Below are 16,365 nucleotides of genomic sequence, written 5' to 3'. Positions count from 1 at the left end.
ACTCTACCTCTCTTGAGAGCTTGAAAACACCATAGTCTTCATGTATGAATCCTTGTCCTCAGTTATTTAAGCATGTCTTTGGGCATTTCACAGTGCCCCTTCTCATACCCTCTTTGGGAGATTCCAGTCATTCCTGATCTCATTAACTGATCTCATTCATCAGAATCTTCTCCTGACCAATCTGGACTTTTTTCCAAGGAGAATGGATTTTCTTTCTTTGAAAACTGTATCAGGAATACTTTCCTCTAAATTTATACAGTGTTTGTAGGAAAGTACATATAAATAATAAATAGCATTAAAACAATGGTAAATTGAACCCTCATAAAGTATTTATTGAAATACATAACAGTGCAGGGACTTTGGAAAACAACCTGGCGGTTTTTTCAAAAAGTTGAATGTAAAGTTACCATATGCTCCAGCAATTCCACTCCAAGGTATAAAATCAAGAGAGATAAAAACATGCATCCATAAAAAAACTTGTACATGAGTGTATTATTCATAATACTCATATATACTACTCCCCATAAGTAAAAACAACCAAAATGTCCATCAACTGAGGATAAATAAAATGTGGTGTATATATATATATACACACACATACATACATACAATGGAATATTATTAGGCCATAAAGTGAATGAAGTGCTGATACATGCTACAACTGGGATGAAACTTACATACTAAGTGAAAGAAGCCTGTTACACAAGATCGCATATGACTCCCTTCTACGAAATGTCCAAAACAGGCACAATTACAGAAGTAGAAAGATTAGCAGTTGCCCAGGAAGGAGGAGGGGGAATCCAAGAATAAAGAATGACTGCTAATTGAAACAAAATTACTTTTTGAAGTGATGAAAGTGTTTTGAAACCTGACAGTAGTGAAGGCTGTACAAATCTATGAATATATGTTGAACTGTATAATTTAAAATGAGTGAACTGTAGGATAAATGTATCCTATCTCAAATTAACTGGTTATAATTTTTAAGAGTGTAACACAGCATGAGATACATACACGCATGTATCTCCTATAGAACAACAATAACCAGACTGGATATTTTTATTTATTAAACTAATGTTAATTGATTCTTTGCAGAATTATTTGCAGAAATAAAAAAATATTCTTTGCAGTTGAAGATGGAAGAGCTCTATGCAGTCAGCAAAAACAAGACCAGGAGCTGACTATGGCTCAGATCATTAACTCCTCATGCCAAATTTAGACTTAAATTGAATAAAGTAGGGAAAACCACTAGACCATTCAGGTATGACCTAAATTAAATCCCTTACAATTATACAATGGAAGTGACAAATACATTCAAGGGATTAGATCTGACAGACAGATGGCCTGAAGAACTATGGAGGTTCTTGACACTGGACAGGAGGCAGTGATCAAAACCATCCCCAAGAAAAAGAAATGCAAAAAGGCAAAATGGTTGTCTGAGAAGGCCTTACAAATAGCTGAGAAAAGAAGAGAAGCAAAAGGAAAAGGAGAAAAGTAAAAGATATATCCACCTGAATACAGAGTTCCAAAGAATTGCAAGGAGAGATAAGAAAGCCTTCCTCAGTGATCAATACAAAGAAATAAGGAAAACAACAGAATGGGAAAGACTAGAAATCTCTTCAATAAAATTAGAGACATCAAGGGAACATTTCATGCAAAGATGGGCACAATAAAGGACAGAAATGGTATGGACCTAACAGAAGTAGAAGATATTAAGAAGAGGTGGCAAGAACACACAGAAGAACTATACAAAAAAGATCTTAATGACCCAGATAACCACAATGGTGTGATCACTCACCTAGAGCCAGACATCCTGGAGTGTGGAGTCAAGTGGGCCTTAGGAACCATCAATACGAACAAAGCTAGTGGAGGTGATGGATTTCCAGTTGAGCTATAGCAAATTCTAAAAGATGATGCTGTGAAAGTGCTGCACTCAATATGCCAGCAAATTTGGACAACTCAGCAGTGGCCACAGGACTGGAAAAGGTCAGTTTTCATTCCAATTCCAAAGAAAGGCAATGCCAAAGAATGCTCAAACTACCATACAATTGCATTCATCTCACATGCTAGCAATTAATGCTCAAAATTCTCCAAACTAGGTTTCAACAGTATGTGAACTGAGAATTTCCAGATGTTCAAGCTGGATTTAGAAAGGGCAGAAGAATCAGAGTTCAAATTGCCAACATCTGTTGCATCACAGAAAAATAGAGAATTCCAGAAAAACATCTACTTCTGCTTTATTGACTACACCAAAACTTTTGACTATGTGGATCACAAAAAACAGTGGAAAATTCTTAAAGAAATGGGAATACCAGACCACCTTACCCTCCTCCTGACAAATACATATGCAGGTCAAGAAGCAACAGTTTTATTAGAACTAGACATGGAACAGTAGACTGGTTCCACATTGGGAAAGGAGTACATCAAGGCTGCAAATTGTCACCCTGCTTATTTAAGTTATATGCAGAGTATATTATGTGAAATGCTGGGCTGGATGAAACACAAGCTGGAATCAAGGTGGATTCTCCCTGGAGTCAAGGGAGAAATACCAATAATCTCAGATATGCAAATGACATCACCCTTGTGGCAGAAAGCAAAGAAGAACTAAAGAGCCTTTGGATGAAAGTGAAAGAGGAGAGTGAAAAAGTTGGCTTAAAACTCAACATTCACAAAACTGATATCATGGCATAAAGTCCCATCACTTCATGGCAAATAGATGGGGAAACAATGGAAATAGTGACAGACTTTGTTTTTAGGGCTCCAAAATCACTGCAGATGGTGACTACAGCCATGAAATTAAAAGATACTTGCTCCTTGGAAGAAAAGCTATAACCACCCTAGAAAGCACATTAAAAAGCAGAGACATTACTTTGTCGACAAAGGTCCTTCTAGTCAAAGCTATGGTTTTTCCAGTAGTAATGTAAGGATGTGAGAGTTGGACCATAAAGAAAGCCAAGCGCCAAAGAACTGATGCTTTTGAACTGCGGTGTTGGAGAAGACTCTTGAGAGGCCCTTGGACTGCAAGGAGATCCAACCAGTCAATCCTAAAGGAAATCAGTCCTGAATATTCATTAGAAGGACTGATGCTGAAGCTGAAGTTCCAATACTTTGGCCACCTGATATGAAGAACTGACTCACTGGAAAAGATCCTGATTTTGAGAAAAACTGAAAGCAGGAGAAGGGGGTGGCAGAGGATAAGATTGTTGGATGGCATCACCATCTTGATGAACATGAGTTTGAACAGGCTCTGGGAGTTGGCGATGGTTAGAAAAGCCTGGCATGCTGCAGTCCATAGGGTCGTAAAGAGTTGGACATGACTGAGTGATTGAACTGAACATTAATTGAGCTCCTCACAAAGAATAACATATTAAACACTCTAAAAAATGGCAGAAACAGTAAGGAAACAGTAAGCTTTTTTAAAAAAATGAGGTTAATAAATTCTAACAAATCTAATGAAAAGAAAAATACATGGATTTTAGGTCAAAACTTGTTCTATTGATTTATTACCAAAGTAACCTTAAACTAGACATTTAAGCTCCCTCAACCCAGCTAATCCCCTCTGCACAGGAAAAGCATCGTGACTCTATTAATGTGTCTTCTATTTTAGAATTTTAGATTGTTTTTAATGTTTTGACAATTATTTCTTTTCAGTTAAAAAGTGAAACATGGAAAATGTTTAGAAATTAAATGTAGCCCATTTCATTAAACTGCATGTATTTTTAAAGACTGGAAAAGAAAGACTACATAACCATATTTGCCATACCTGTGCACGTTACAGTGGGAAAAAAATGAATACCTAGAGTAGAACAAGATACAGTATTAAATTCATGAGTTTCATTTCTAATTTGGGGCCTGTTACCAGTGTTTTAAGGTATTTTACTTCTATCCTGATCAATAACAAATATGTAAAATTTGTCTATCCCAAAGAGTGTTTGAAATCAACAATTCTCATACTTTTTGTCAAGCAGCTTCATGTTCAAATCACAAAGCAAACACCAACAGAACCATTATTCCTTAAACCGCAGAGAGAGGGTCCTCAAAGCACTGTCTGCCTTCCTTTCCTTTGTCTTATGACTCTGGCAAGTCACTTAGTACCTAGTGTCAGTCTCAGAGGCAGACGCTATAAATTACCTACTCATTATCTGTTCTCTCCTTGTCTTTAGCTATCAAGGGCAATTAGTTTGGGGCATCAATGTGCCAAGTTAATGTTTGGCTTTCCCTAAGTTAGCTTTAGTCACTGAGAAGTAAAAAGGAGTCCCTGAGAGGAGCTTCCATGAAGTCTTTCAAACAGGGCCAGGGTCCGCTGGCATTTCATTCTGGACCTGTGTTCTTCATGGTTCCCCTCTACGTGCGTGCACACTTACTCGCTCAGTTGTGTCTGACTCTTTGCGACCCCATATACATGGGATTTTTCAGGCAAGAATACTGAGTGGGTTGCCATTTCCTTCTCCAGGGGATCTTCCCAACCCAGGGATCAAACCTGCAGCCCCACTGTCTCCTGCACTGCAGGAGAATTCTTTGTCCACTGAACCATCGGGGATCTAGAATGCGGACATCACACCTGGAGAAATAGGAGCCCTACATGGATGATGAAGCACATCACACATCATGGATGGGATGGCAAAGTAGGAAGATCAAGGGCTTTCGTACCGCACCGTGTAGTAAAAGCATCTGCCCTGGACACTGTGTTTTTTTGCTGCTGTTGTTTAGTTGCTCAGTTGTGTCTGACTCTTTTTCAGCCCCATGAACTGTAGTCCACCAGGCTCCTTCTCCCCAACTCAACTGCTTGAGCTTATGTTTTTTAAATTTTCATGGTTTATAGCAGAGTACATCCTGTGTGCTAAGTCACTTCAGTCGTGTCCAACTCTGTGCAATCCCATGAACTGCAACCGGCCAGGCTTCTCTGTCCATAGGCTTCTCCAGGCAAGAATACTGGAGTGGGTTGTCATTTTCTCCTCCAGGGGACCTTCCAGACCCAGGGACTGAACCCGCCCTGTCTCTCTTATGTCGCTTGCATTGGAAGACGGGTTCTTTACCACTAGCGCCACCTGGGAAGCCTAGTGTACATCCTAATTGTTTTTCTGATACTACCTGAAGGGACAATTGTACCAATCCCTGAGATTATTGATTAGCACAAGGCTTAGCTCACGGTATCAGAAAATATTTACTGCTAATGTTATTAGCAAGGTTTCTATCATAAACCTTAATGGACAGACATCTCTAAGATGCAGAACGTCATCTGAGGCAAGATGTGAGTGGGAGAGAGAGAGATGGGTGTGAAACCAAATACAAAGGTATACATTTAAAAATTGGATTTTTTTGTCGTTACACCTTCATTCAGCTAGGGAAGGTTTCTATATTATACACTTTGGAGCTGTAGCATCTTCCCATAGTCTAAAAGAAGTCAATAAGTAATTGATAAATTTTCTGTCACTGTGGACAATAATAGGAGTTACACAGCATCGGTTACATCAATTTTCCTGCATCTGAGGAGCAAAAAATTGATTTCACAAACTTACTGGTGCATATTGATTCAACGCCTATCCCTAGGCCACTTCTATTTAACGCTTTTGTGCAGTCATTGAAAAAAGTCTCAGGACTGTCAAATAAAATCTAGTTCTGTGGAGTTTTTATCTATTACTCTGCTTTGCAAGTATTTTTGTATCAGTAATGCACTTTCAAGCTGAGGCATGTGGATAGTTTCTCTCTTAAAATATTTTCATATCTGGAAAATAAGAATAGGAAACAGCTAAAAATTATTCATTTAAGTCTGGAATCTCAGATGACACATTCACAAAGGTATTAGAGACTGTGTTTCTTTGAAAAAGAATAGGATTTGTGTTTTAAGCTTCTCTCCTGGGTTTCAATAAGCGGTTTGAGATAAAGGAATACAAATATATTTCCAACACTTTATTTTTCAGGGGGTCCTCTACCCTCATCGTCCCAAGGAGGCCTGGGGTCACATTCAAAGAGGAGGGAGACATCCAAAAATATATCTGAATATATATTTTATTCAGTAGTAATAGACCTTAAAAGCAATTCTAAAATTGTCTTTATTCAGTGAATGTGCATGAAGTGTCCATTCTCTGTCAGGTACTTTCTGGGTCTTGGGGGGGATACTGTGAGCAAGACAGACAAGACTCTTGTTCTCATATAGCTTCTATTCAAGACAAGCATAGATGGGTGGGGAGGGGAAAGATAGGAAAAAATAATCAAACAGCATAATTTAAAATAGTGTTAATGCTGTGAAAAGGGGTGATGGTGCCAAGCAATGGGATGAAACAGTAAGTGGTAGAAAGTAGGAATAAGCTATTTAGATATGGCTGTCAAGTCTTTTTCAGAGGAGGTAACATGTGAGTTAAAACCTGAATGATAAGGAAGATGCTGTACAAAAATCAGGTAAAGGATATTCTAGGCCCAAAGGCAGGAAAAAGGTGTGAGTTCTTCAAAGAGCATACAGAAGAGCAAGTGGTTGGAGGTTGCAAAGAGTGAACAGGGTAAAATGAGAGCATAAAAATCTTCATTCTAACAGAGTGGGTTTTATTTTATGTGACATTAGGAGTCACTAGAGGGTACCTGGAGAAGGCAATGGCAACCCACTCCAGTATTCTTGCCTGGAAAATCCCATGGATGGAGGGGCCTGGTGGGCTGCAGTCCATGGGGTTGCGAAGAGTTGGACTCGACTGAGCGACTTCACTTCACTTTTCACTTTCATGCATTGGAGAAGGAAATGGCAACCCATTCCAGTGTTCTTGCCTGGAGAATCCCAGGGACGGGGGAGCCTGGTGGGCTGCTGTCTATGGGGTCACACGGAGTTGGACACGACTGAAGCGACTTAGCAGCAGCAGCAGCAGCAAGAATACCTGGCATGGGAGTTACTGGCCAGACTCATATTTTGTTTATCCAATCCCAGTGTCCCTAATTAAATCTACTTTTTCATTAATCCTGTCTTTCAATAACTTCCTGCCCCCCTAATGTGAGGATGAAGCAAGAACCTTTATCCTTATTCTTGGGCTTTTTGCTTCCCTGGTGGTTCAAACAGTAAAGAATCATCTGCCTGCAATGTAGGAGACCTGAGTTCAATCCCTGGGTTGGAAAGATCCCCTAGAGAAAAGAATGGAAACTCACTCTAGTATTCCTGCCTGGAAAATTTCATGGATTGAGGAGCCTAGTGGGCTACAGTACATGGGGCCTCAAAGAGTCAGACAGGACTCAGTGACCTTCACTTTCACTTGGGCTTTTTATCCTCCAGTTTCATGAGAAAACAAATTTCTATTGTTTAATCTACCCAGTCTGCGGTATTTTGTTATAAAACTCCAAGGTATTTAGATCTGAGCTTTCCAAAAGTGATCTACATAGAGACATAGAATAGCTTGAGAATGAAGCATTAACCCCTACGACACACATCAAAATCACAGTGACTTCCAACTCAATGCTTATCAAAACTATTACCTTCAATTTCATAGAAGATCAAGAAATTGTTTTCCAAACTTTGCTCTAGAATAGAAAATCTACATTTATACAACCCCCTTGACTAAATCACAGCAGCATCCTCCTGAAATCAGTTATCCTCTTGATGATGAGGCAAACATACAAACATATGGTTGCATTCAATAAAGTAGCAGTCAAGCTACATATATTTCATTTTATAACGGTTAAATGTATAGTGTAGTATTTATTTTCTAATTGAAATTTACTGTCATTCCTTCCTGAAACATTCTTCCTGAAGATGTTAAAGTATGTTATGTTTCAGCAAATGTAACTTTATTCTTCTTAATTAATAACACAATTGTGGTTTCTCATTTTGATGCATTACAAGAATCTCGACAGTTGGAAGAATTTGTAAAATGTGTTTTGTTGTGTTCCTTAATACCTTATTAGGAAAATTGTTTTGCCTCCGAGTTAGTTCTGTTTGCTATATTACAATGAGACTGTAAGTTACTTTGACATGAAAACAGGAAAAGGAAGTCTATACTTATAAATATAAATAAGAGTTCATACAAAAGAGAAAATGTAAAATTACTCCATAATCTACATGATGATTGAGAATACTGATCAGCCTAAGTATAAAAATGCAAATACAAGGCTATTTTCTTTTTCTTCTGATATCTTTATGAACATAATCAAGACTTTGATACAGCCCTTACTAGCCAATATTATAAACACTGTTAATGTTTATGAATACATATGAATCATTTCCACTTTTAGCATTTACATGCTCCTAAAAATAATTGCCCTCTAGTTCTGCTCAACTTAAATAATAAGAACCTACCATAACTGATTCTCCTCTATAAGAATAATAAAATTAGCTTATTTCATGGTTATGTGTGATTATTCTCATGTGAAATATTCAAAAAATTGATTGTAATATACAACTATCACCTTCAGTGTGCAGTCTAAGAAGAAAAAGAAGGTGGGGTGGACAGCAAAATGTTGTTCAAGATGGAGATTTATTGTTAAACTGAAATAAGAGCAAATTAAGCAAGGGATTTTCAGGCAAAGGGAAGTAAAACATACTGCTGTCCTGATGCATGGTTATAGTATTAAAGCTAATCAATTTTGTTTGGTGAGTGTTCTTGTGCTAAACTTGTAGTGAAAGTGAAAGTCTCTCAGTTGTGTCCGACTCTTTGCGACCCCATGGACCATACAGTCCATGGAATTCTCCAGGCCAGAATACTGGAGTGGGTAGCCTTTCCCTTGTCCAGGGGATCTTCCCAACCCAGGGATCGAACCCAGGTCTCCCACATTGCAGGCAGATTCTTTACCAGCTGAGCCACAGGGAAGCCCAAGAATACAGGAGTGGCCTATCCATCCTCCAGAGGATCTTCCCGACCCAGGAATCGAACCAGGGTCTCCTGTATTGCAGGTGGATTCTTTTACCAGCTGAGCTATCAGGGAAGGCCTAGAATACAACATTAATTAATCTTTTTTACCCTTGAGAAAGAATCCTTAGTTTCTCTTATTCTCTCTCAAAAGAAAAAGAAAGAGAAAGAGGAGGGGAAGAGGAAAAGAGAAAGGAAAGAATCAAAGAAAGAGGGAGGGAGGGAGAGAGGAAAGATAAAAGGGAGGGACAGAGACTGAGAGAAAGAGAGGGAGGGGAAGAAAGCAAAGGAAGACAAAAAAGGAAAGGAGAAAACAAAGGAAAAAATGAGAGGGCTGGGAAGAACAGCTCAGACATAGATTGAAAAGAATCAGGTAGGTTTTAGGTTGCTCTAGGAACAAGAAAAAATTATGGAAACCATGAAGTTAGAGTGCAGTGAAACCCTCCCTTTCAGTAATGACCAACATACCACAGGGCTTGTCAAATTTCACAATCCCCTGGAAGCAATGATTACATTGGCCACAATCAGATGAGTGCCCTACAGGGGCCAATCTGCTTGGGGTGCTGATAAACCAGGTCTGCACACAAAGCTTCAAGTAGTCTGGAGAGCAAACTAAGATCTGGCCTGCTTACCCAGAGTAGCTTCTGGATATCTTGCATTGCTGCACAATACGTCACTCTTTAAAGATAAAGAAATAACACCCGCCAGCAGTCATCTTTCATCAGTCATTCCGGTCTCAGTAGAAATTAGGTTCAAGTTGCCAGGGCCTGGTGTGAATGTCCTTTGTAAACATACCTGGGCTTCATGCTGCTTTGTTATGTGACTACTTATATAATTTATAGCCTCAGCACCTGGGCCAGGATTATAGGAAATCTATGCCCACTGTCTGCATTTGTTCTTTCATTTGCCTGAGCATATACTTTAAAGAGATCATCTTGCTAATTCTGCTTTCCCTTTTCCTTAAATTGCTTTTCTGTGTGTGTGTAAACAAATGTTATAAACTATGTAAAATATTGTAAAACTATTTTTTTTCAAAATATAATATGTGTAAAATAAAAAATGATTTTATTCCCATCTTGGTTCTCTGTACCTTAATCATCTTGCCTGAGTCCCAAAGTAGGCAAAAGAAATTTCGCTTATAACGTATGTTGTTTGTTGTTTCATTTAACCACAGGCTGATTACTGATCTTTATAATACAAGCCCCCTTAGTGAACAATATGTGTTAAAAAAAAATAGGGGATCACAGTGTTCCTAACATCCCATGTGTATTTCTCAAATAATCTGTTCTCTCTTAATAGTACTCATTGCCAAATCACTAAGAATTAGAGGGAAAACTCCAAAATGCATACATAAAGGTGGTAGGTTTAAAACTGAGGTATTGCTAGTATATATTTTGTTTGGACTGCTAAAACAAATCATAATATAGTGAGTGGTTTAACAAACATTTGTTTCTCAAAACTCTGCAGGTTGGAAGTTTAAGATCATCGTGTCAGTACAGTTGGGTTCTCGAGAAGAGACCTCTACTAGGTTTACAGATGGTGGTGGTCTTGCTGTGTCATCACACAGCAAAGGAAAAAAAAAAAAAGAAAGAGATATCTAGCTCTCTGGCCTCCTCTTATAAGAGTACTAACCTCAATCATCGGAGAAGGCAATGGCAACCCACTCCAGTACTCCTGCCTGGAAAATCCCATGGACAGAGGAGCCTGGTAGGCTGCAATCCATGGGGTCGCTAAAAGTCGGACACGACTGAGCAACTTCACTTTCACTGTTCACTTTCATGCATTGGAGAAGGAAATGGCAACCCACTCCAGTGTTCTTGCCTGGAGAATCCCAGGGACAGGGGAGCCTGGTGGGCTGCCGTCTACGGGGTCGCACAAAGTCGGACACGACTAAAGTGTCTTAGCAGCAGCAGCAGCAACCTCATTCATGAGGGCTCCACCCTCATGACCTATTACCTCCCAAAGGTCCTACGTCCTAATAACATCACATTGGAGCTAAGGTTTCAACATATGAATTTTGGGGCACACATTCTTTAGATAAATTGACACCTTTAATCTAAGTGCACTGAGGAAAAAAGGCAAAACTATGAGATGCCTTTGACACCTTTCATCTACCACAAAAATCATACTCAGTGGTTTTTCATGGGCTCTACTACTCCCACCTTAAAGGAAGTGTTATGCTATTTATTATTGCTCTAATTGCATTAAAAAAAATAACACTGAATACTGCAAATGATAGTACCTCTATTGGTAGAACTCCTGGTATTTGTGAGATGATAGTAGAAATGATTCAGTTTAATCAGTAAAAACACCATACCTTCTCAACTGGAAGTATATAATTTTAACATCCATTTACTCCAGCAGCAAACACAAGGCTGAATAAAATGATCAAAATGTACCAATACATTTTATGCACTCTATACAATTACAGGCTCTTGTACACCATTAATGAGACCAGTAAAATAATTTAGTTACATGATCATTGATAACATCAGCATACGTGTGCAACTACTAATGTGAACTAATAAAAGAAAACGGAATCCATTGCTTCTTTAATCTCAAATTTCCCGTAAGATATAAAAAAGTGATAAACTACCTTAGAGACAAATATAATGTGTAATAAAAGTCAAATTACTGGACTTTCTCCAGACATCTGCCACCATGGTAACTTCTATAAAGACAGACGCAAAAATAACAGGACTGGCAAAATCAAGTTTCCTGGAAAATCGTCTCTGCAAAAGAGGTAAAAACTCAAAGCTTCCTCATTATTCTCTTGCCAAGGAATGAAACCATGAACACTGTGGCATGTTTCAAGATTCCAGATAAGTGGTAAAACCAGTCTTAAACCTACAACTCCACTTCAGAATAACTGCTCATTTAGCATCCTTCTGAAAAAAGATGGCACATAATATGATATTTTTCCACTTCACTTGTTAGTCCCTTTGAAAGAGTTACACTTGACATTTAGTGACAAATCACCTCCCTTAAGGCTCTTAAGTCACATACCACCTACTACAGACTTGAGATTTAAGTCCTGTACAAGACAATAATTCTCTACCAAACCAAAAATACACTTCTTGAGAACTGTCACCTCCTCCTCCAACCGTGAGCCGCTCTTCAACAGGCTTCCTTGAAGGAGATCTTTAAAATAGAAAACAGTTATGAACTGGCATGCTGTAGTCCATGAGGTTGTAAAGAGTCTGACATGACTTAGCAACTCAGGAACAACAACATTTTCCCCTATCTCCAGAGGAATTCAGTATAAGGTAGTCTTTAAACTATATCCATGAGCTTTTACCCATAGTAGGAAGACGCACATTAAAATATGAATTTACTAAATGCTAATTATTTTCCAGGAAATGAATTAGAATTAGAAATGGCTTGCCAAGTAGCACAGTGGTAAAGAATCTGCCTGCCAATGCAAGAGATGCAGGAGACACAGGTTCAATCCCTGGGTTGGGAAGATACCCTGGAGGGGACCCACTCCAAGATTCTTGCCTGAGAATCCCATGGACAGAGGAGCCTGGCAAGCTACAGTCCATGAGACTGCAAAGAGTTGGACAGGATGCATGCAAAATTGGAAATGGGCCCAGATGGCAGAGTAGGAAGACCCTGCTCACCTCCTTTCACAGGTATACCAAAATTACAACTATTTACAGAGCAACTATTGCTGAGAAGATCAGAATCGAGAGAAAAGATCTTCTACAATGAGCGATATAAAGAAGGAACCCCAAGACAGGTAAGAGGAGTGGAGTTGCAGTATAGACGAACCCATACCCCAGGCTGGGCGACCCACAAACGGGAGGGTAATTATAATTGTAGAGGTTCTCCCCAAAAAGCAACAGCTGTGAGCCCTACATCAGGCTCCCCAGCCTGGGGGATCCTACAATCAGATGAGCCACCAGAACTTTTGTCTTTGAAGTCTGTCGGAGCTTATTTTCAGGAGATTCAGAGGGCTGTGGAAATAGACTCCATTCTTACATGGTGCTCACAGACTCTCATACACTTCAGGACCCCGGGCAGAAGCAGTAATTTGAAAGGAACCTAAATATTTTCACATCAAAATATGCAATCAGTCCTACTATTCCATTGGCTATATAATTGATACCTTGTACAATTTTGTGGGCTTAGAAAAATGAACTAATTGCATATTTTAGTTGCAAATCGCCATTCACAAAGAAAGCCAATAAGGTCCCTAGAAATATAACAGATAGGAAATTCTGATTGGAGTTTGGTCAGTTTCTCTTTCTAAACAGGCAAGGCTGGGAAAGCATTTGTATGATAAAGAGTTCCCAGTTTCTGCATCCTTCATGCATTTTCCACCTTGCTTGATCATCTGTTGCAAACTTCCCAAACCAATCTCTTTCTTATTTGTATGTGGAAGAAAGGCATTCCCTAAGGAAATGCACAAAATTGAGGTATTTTATGGATGCAGTCAGCATGTAACAAATGACTTATGGCAACCATCTGAAATGTAGCAATTCCGCATTTTCTAAGTCCATTTACTATACTCTGCTACACTCTTGAGACCTAACCAAGACCCCAGATGTTTCATTGTGTCCAGAAAACACTCTGAGATGAACTTTTTATAAAGTAGTAAGTGTCCTTGGGCATATCTATTGCTTCCAGGTAAACTTAACTATGATAGTCATTAATATAGTGGTCAGAAGAAATGTCCCAAACACCTCAGTTGCAATTAAAATAAATAAAAGGATGCCAGGGATCACACATAACACACTATAGCCTCTAGTGTAAACCACTTTCAAGATTTGCCTGCTGTACTTTTTATCATATTTACCTCAGTTTTTGGCAAGATAATTATAATAGCAACAATTTTATATAAAAAGTCACTGTCACTGGCAAAATATCAAAATTTTGAATATATTTAATAGTCAATAGCTGTGTAGCTATATTAAAATAATGAGATGTACCTCTGATAACTTCTTTATTTAATTATTAAATTCTTCACAATGCTAACAACACCTCCTGTCGTTCACTCGCTGCGTCCAACCATGGACTGCAGCAACCCAGGCTTCCCTGTCCTCCACTATCTCCTAGAGTTTGGTCAAGTTCATGTCCACTGAGTCAGTGATGCTTTCTAACCATCTCATCCTCTGCTGCTTCCTCACTAGACACTGGATAAAATCCAATCTCCAAACTTGACACTGGAATTTAAGACTTGACAGCTCCCTCCTACCTACCTAATTTTAACTCCCTTTGCTACACTGGATAAACCGTCTCAGTCTACTTCTTCACTGAAAAGATGTTCAACATTGGTAATTATTAGAGAAATACAAATTTCTCAAAGCTACAAAATCACCTCACAACAGTCAGAATGGGCATCATCAAAATGCCTACATATAATAAATTCTGGACAGGGTGTGCAGAAAAGGGAATCCTCCTACACTTTTGGTGGGAATGTAAATTGGCATAGCCACTATGGAGAACAGTACAGTAGTTCCTTGAAAAAGTAAAAACAGACCTAATGTATGATCCTGCAATCCCACTCCTGGGCATAAATGTGGAGAAAAATCATAATTTGAAAAGATAAAGCACCTTAATATTCATAGCAGCACCATTTACAACAGTGAAGACATGGAAGCAACTTAAATGTCCATCGACAGGTGAATGGATAAAGAAGATGTGGTATGTATACATTCAATGGAATATTATTACTTGGCCAAAAAAAGAATGAAATAATGCCATTTGCAACAACATGAATGGACCTAGAGATTGTCATACTAAGTAAAATCAGAAAGAAAAAGACAAATATTGTATGATATCACTCATATGTGAAACCCTCCCCCCAAAAATGAATGATATGCATGAAGTTATATACAAAACAGAAATAGACTCGCAGACATAGAAAACAAACTTGTGGTTAACAAGGGGGGAGGGGGACGAATAAATTAGGAGTTTGGGATTAACAAGTACACACTTCTACGTATAAAATAGATAACCAACAAGAACCTACTGTATAGTGTAGGGAACTATACAAAACATTCTGAAATAGCCAATAAGGGAAACAAATCTGAAAAATAACAGACATATATATGTATAACCAAATCACTTGAAACTAACACAACACTGTTAGTCAACTATACTCCAATATAATTTTTTCTTCAAGTAAAAAGAAAGAAGGAAAGAAATAGAGAGGGGTGAGGGAGAGACAAAGGGAGAGAGGCACAGAGAAAGGAAGGAAAGAAGTCACCATTCCTTAGGAGTTTTTTTATAAGATTCTTTCTGCCTATTGGCTCCTCTCTTCTACATTTAGAAGCATCATCTTTTCTTCCAGACTTCTAAATACGGTGACAGAGTCTGATGATTGTAATGATAACATTTCTTAATAAATAGAATTATAATTCTTATTATCTACCACATGCTATGGTTCGAATATCCTAATTTTATAAGAATTCTCACCCTCGGTGTTAAGACATCAAACTTTTTTAAAATATCACTTCTAATTCTCATAAATTTCATTCATGCAGTGCATATATAATTTTTCAATTCGATACAGTGCAGCAATATAATAATGACCAAGGCTGATGTGGGACTTGCCCTCATGGAGGGCACCACAGTGGACAAGAAAGGGTAATAAACTATGAAGCATGTATTATTATTATACAAGGCCATCGATGGACAACAGCAACAAGCTCAGAAAAGAGAAGTAATTTAGCTAACTCTACACACTATGCAGCCATGAAATTAAAAGACACTTGCTCCTTCGAAGAAAACCTATAACCAAGCTAGACAGCATATTAAAAAGCAGAGACATTACTTTGCCAACAAAGGTCCCTCTAGTCAAAGCTTTGGTTTTTCCAGTAGTCATGTATGGATACGAGAGTTGGAAGTTGCAGGATATAAAATCAACACACAGAAATCCCTTGCATTCCTATACACTAATAATGAGAAAACTGAAAGAGAAATTAAGGAAACAATTCCATTCACCATTGCAATAGAAAGAATAAAATACTTAGGAATATATCTACCTAAAGAAACTAAAGACGTATATATAGAAAACTACAAAACACTGGTGAAAGAAATCAAAGAGGACACTAATAGATGGAGAAATATACCATGTTCATGGATTGGAAGAATCAATATAGTGAAAATGAGTATACTACCCAAAGCAATTTATAGATTCAATGCAATCCCTATCAAGCTACCAATGGTATTCTTCACAGAGCTAGAACAAATAATTTCACAATTTGTATGGAAATACAAAAAACCTCGAATAGCCAAAGCGATCTTGAGAAAGAAGAATGGAACTGGAGGAATCAACCTACCTGACTTCAGGCTCTGTTACAAAGCCACAGTCATCAAGACAGTATGGTACTGGCACAAAGACAGAAATATTGATCAATGGAACAAAATAGAAAGCCCAGAGATAAATCCACGCACGTATGGACACCTTATCTTTGACAAAGGAGGCAAGAATATACAATGGATTAAAGCCAATCTCTTTAACAAGTGGTGCTGGGAAAACTGGTCAACCACTTGTAAAAGAATGAAACCAGAACACTTTCTAGTTTCTAACACCATACAC

This window comes from Bos taurus, chromosome 7, assembly GCF_002263795.3.
Source record: "Bos taurus isolate L1 Dominette 01449 registration number 42190680 breed Hereford chromosome 7, ARS-UCD2.0, whole genome shotgun sequence".
NCBI classification, from domain to species: Eukaryota; Metazoa; Chordata; class Mammalia; order Artiodactyla; family Bovidae; genus Bos; species Bos taurus.
Note: the sequence above shows the minus strand (reverse complement) of the source record.